The sequence below is a fragment of the Heterodontus francisci genome, chromosome 25 (assembly GCF_036365525.1).
Source record: "Heterodontus francisci isolate sHetFra1 chromosome 25, sHetFra1.hap1, whole genome shotgun sequence".
NCBI lineage: Eukaryota > Metazoa > Chordata > Chondrichthyes > Heterodontiformes > Heterodontidae > Heterodontus > Heterodontus francisci.
Genome location: NC_090395.1, coordinates 19,301,584 through 19,306,195, shown reverse-complemented (window position 1 = coordinate 19,306,195; position 4,612 = coordinate 19,301,584). Strand labels below are relative to the sequence as shown.

The 4,612-nt window shown below is 46.7% G+C and overlaps 1 non-coding gene across 1 annotated transcript; it reads right to left on the bottom strand.

Annotated features, from left to right (window-relative positions):
• Positions 1-4,313: 4,313 nt before the first annotated feature.
• Positions 4,314-4,385, bottom strand: trnah-gug (transfer RNA histidin (anticodon GUG)). The gene has a single exon. It is a non-coding gene; the product is annotated as a tRNA-His (tRNA).
• Positions 4,386-4,612: the final 227 nt, after the last annotated feature.

The following is a 4,612-nucleotide window of genomic DNA, read 5'->3' as shown; positions in this document are numbered from 1 at the left end:
TAACCATTCTATGGTTTGTGTTTCTTTGACAACACAATGGAGGGTGTTGTCAGTGTTAGGACAGGACTTCATCTCCACAAGGACTGTGCGGCGGTCACTCCTACCAATACTATCATGGATAGATGCATACGCAACAGGTGAGGACAAGGTCAAGTAGGTTTCTCCCTCTTGTTGGTTCTCTCACCACCTGGCTGTTATGTCCTTCAGGACTTGGCCAGCTCAGTCAATAGTGTTGCTACCAAGCCACTCTTGGTAATGGACATTGACGTTCCCCACCCAGAGTACATTCTGTGCCCTTGCTACCCTCAGTGCCTCTTCCAAGTGGTGTTCACCATGGAGGTGTATTGGTTCATCAGCTGAGTTAAGCAGTAGATGGTAATCAGCAGGAGATTTCCATGCCATGAGACTTCATGGAATCCAGAGTCAATGTTGAGGACTCCCAGGGCCACTCGCGCCCAACTGTATACAACTTTGCTGCCACCTCTGGTGATAACCAGGGATGGTGATGGTACAGTCTGGTACATAGGCTAAACGAATTGATTCGGTGAGTATGACTATGTCAGTCTGTGGGACAGCTCTCCCAATTTTGGCAAAAGTCCCCAGATGATTGATTGGAGGACTTTGCAGGGTCGACATGGCAGGATACGTTTTTGTCATTTCCGGTACCTCGGTCAATGCATGTGGTCAGTCTGGTTTTATTCTTCAACTTTTCTGCACTGGTTTGATGCAGCTGAGTGGCTTGCTAGGCTATTTCATAGAGCTGTTAAGAATCAACCACATTGCTGTAGGTCTAGAGTCACACGTAGGCCGGACCAGGTAAGAACAACAGATTTCCTTTCCTAAATGACATTAGTGACCAGGTGGATTTTTATGACAACCTTCTGGTTTCATAATCGTCATTACTGATACAAGCTTTTTATTCAAGATATATTAATTAATTAAATTTAAATTATCCCAGCTGCAATGGTGGGATTTGTCCATCTTCTTGGGCAGTCCCTCGGGAACAAGGATGACTTGCTTCCACTCCAGGGTTGTGGGTCCAGAGGTGACTGAATAGTTCGATTCTGGATCCACACACTCTGCCGCAGGTGGGTCACGTGGTGTTTGGTGAGGCGAGTGGATGGGATGCTGTTTGCGCTTGGTTGCTGCTTGGAAACGTCGATGTTGTTCGAACTGGCTGGCACCTTTGCGGATGCTTCTTCTCCATTTTGGGCGGTCTCGGGCAAGAGATTCCATGAATCAGTCACATTTTTTCAGGGAGGCTTTACGAACATCCTTGTAGCGTTTCCTCTGCCCTCCTGGTAACCTCTTGCCGTGACAGAGCTCAGAGTAGAAAGCTTGTTTTGGGAGTCTTGTGTCAGGCATGCGGACGATGTGGCCCGCCCAACATAATTGACTCACCATGACCAGTATCTCGATACTGAGGATGTTGGCCTGAGAGAGGACACTGATATTGTGGTGTCTGTTCTGCCACTGAATTTGCAGGATCTTGTGGAGGCACTGCTGGTGATATCTCTCCAGGTCTTTGAGATGTCTGCTGCAGGAATGTTAGTCCAGGCCTCTAGATTACTAGCCCAGTAACATTACTCTGCTACCATCCCCATTGCAACATAACTGCTTTTTTCTTCTTTGTTTATTCAGCTATGGATTGTGGGCATTGATGGCAAGGCCAGCTTATATTGCCCACCCCTAACTGGCCTTGAGAAGGTGATGGTGAGCCGTCTTCTTGAAGTGCTGCAGTAAATGTGGTGTAGGTACACCCACAGTGCTGTTGAGTTGGGAGGGTGTATTCGCAAGGCTTTATTATTTGAAGTGTTTTCTCTGTGGAAGCCTGTTGGTAGCTATGAACAACGCAGATGTTTGTCACACTGAGAGAACCAGCTGGCCCAACAATCCAGGCATTCATTGCGGCTGCTATCCGGGGCGGGGTGGAGTCTCCCAGGCTTGGAGGCTGCAGACAGGAAAGTTCCGAAGGCCCCGCGCTGCCGCCGAAACGGAATGAAGAAAACCATTTGCACATGTCGACACCTTTCCTGGCAGTCTTCCAGACCCATTCTCACAGCTGCGCTGCGGTGACGGGCTCTGATTTCTGTGGCTCCACGCTGATTCTGCTGTTACACAACGGCGGGCGGCCATATTTGATACAGGCACATCGACCAGACAGGCGAATCCGGGCCAAATCTGAACAGTGAGGCGACAGGGGAAAATCACAATACAATTACACGGGAATGCAAGGAATTAGATACGAGATTACATAGTTAGATTAGATAGATAATTAAACATCAAGGCGAGACATAGTTTTTGAAATGTAACATTGAATTAGGCCACATTTTTAAATTATAACTAGTTATTGTCACTCCTGATTATCGACATATCAGACTTGTAGTTAACACTTTCTGTACATTCATTTTAATTTATATGAATTTAATTCCTTATTCGTGGCCATTAGTTACATAAACTAGGCAGCAGATACTTTAAGATTTGCCTGCTCCCTCTGAGGCTCGGTCACTCTGTGAAGGTTGCTTACAGTGTCGGGCTGGGATATTGCTGGTTCCTGAGACAGTCACTGCGACGCCTGGAATGCTTCTGGGAACCATTCCTAGTGGCTGCTTCCTAGTCCGGGGATGTATGTGGGTGGTGCGCAGAGGATTTAAAAATAATGGCTCTTTTAGACTGACTCGGATTCCACTCTGATCCTGGCACGGGATTAAAGTGAACGTGGTTGTTGTCAGTTTCTGGGCAGACATTAGACCGTTCCCGGTGGCGGGAGCACAACAAAGCACCCAGTTAAATCGACAAGTGCTTCCCGACCCGCCAATACCCCAGGCTCTGAATCCTGGTGCATGACCGACCGAGAATGTATGAGGACCAGATGCTGGTCAATAAAGCACCTCTCTCTCTCTCTTTTGCAAAATGACCCGTTTCCTACAGAATCGTTTTTAGAAAGCGTCCCCGGGGCTCTAACTGGGGCGGCAAGAAACACTGAGGTTCAGAGTCACCGCAGTCCCACGGCGCCATCTAACTTCAAATATAACAACAGCAACGTAATGCTTTTTAGAAGCGGAGGGGGGGGGGGGGGGGAAGGGAAGCCTTCGTCCTTTCCCCACACTAGGCCTCCAGTATTTGCATCGGCTTATAGCCTGTTTGGCAAATAGGCCAGCATTCGCCTCTCACTTTGGCCAGCGCCCGGTTTGTCCTGATTCACGCTCCCAGACTGTCCCTGGCACATAAGGTGGGCGCTGAATCCCAGTCTGAATTACATCAGTCTCCAGTCTCACTGGACAGAGGGGCACTCCCATAATCCACCAAAATAAACACACCGGGTGGGTGCATACAAAGCCATAAATGTTTACATCTGAAATAGAATGATAGAATTGCTGGAAATACACGGCTGATCGATCAGTTTACAAACCAGAAAAGGCAGCTCCAGCACCACGGAAAGATATTTACGAGTTTGACCCCTCAGGGTCTTCCCCCTCCAGTAGAAAGGGGGACCCCAGGAGATTTGTGACTGTACCCCAACCGGGGCCCTGCGTTCAGTTATGGGCACTGCATCTCAGGAAGGATGGACAGCCCGACTTTTGATAAGAGCTGCATATTCACCAGAGTGATACCAGGCCTTAAAGGCTTAAAATATAAGGACAGGTTGCATAAACCCGGTTTATATTCCTTGAGTTTGGATGGTTAATCTAATAAACGTGGTTTAAATGCTAAACGGATTTGACAGATGCAGAGAAACTATTGCCTCTGGTAGGGAAATACAGAACAAGGAGACACAATCTTAAAATTAGAGCCAACCCTTCAGGAGGAGAATCAGGAAGCACTTTTAGAATCTAGAACTTTCACTCCCTCAAGGCCCTGGTTGCCAAATTGAGATTAAATAGATTTGAACTTTGAACTTGTGTGAGCTAAGAGTTTCAAGGGTTTTGGATCAGTGGCTGGTAAATGGCCTTGAGGTACGTTCCAGGATGGTCCAGTCTGGGAGACATTCCTTTTGAAATTATGTCAATGTGTAAAGTGATTAAATTAGATATAATTAAACAGTAGAGACAGTCAGCCAGAATATCCTTGGCCTCAGGCCACTGTTATATAATCCTGGGTACAGGGCCATAGCTAGTGTCCGTGATGTGCTGGCGCCAAACTCATTTCCTGGATTTTTTCCTACTTTTTTAAATACTTTTATCATTTAGTCAAGCGTTTACTCGAGATAGTGTCTGACTAAGGAAATGGTTTCAATGTACAAAATGGCTGAGCTTCAGGAACGACAACTGATGATAATAAAGAAAATGGCAGCAATATAACACAAATTTCAGTGCCGTGACTCGGATTCGAACCGAGGTTGCTGCGGCCACAACGCAGAGTACTAACCACTATACGATCACGGCAAGCTACTACTGCCCACGTTAGCAGTGTTATTTATTTCACATACCATGTGAGCCTGTAATTCGAATAGTAATTCAGTTTGACTCTTTCAAAGTTCAGCAAGTGGCGACAGACAGTTCATCATTCTAGGTGGAAGAAGCCTGGCTGATTAGAATGATAAACAGACCAAGGCTTTGCATATACTCAATTGGGAACCGGATATTTATATCTCACTTGTGGTTTAGCTTTT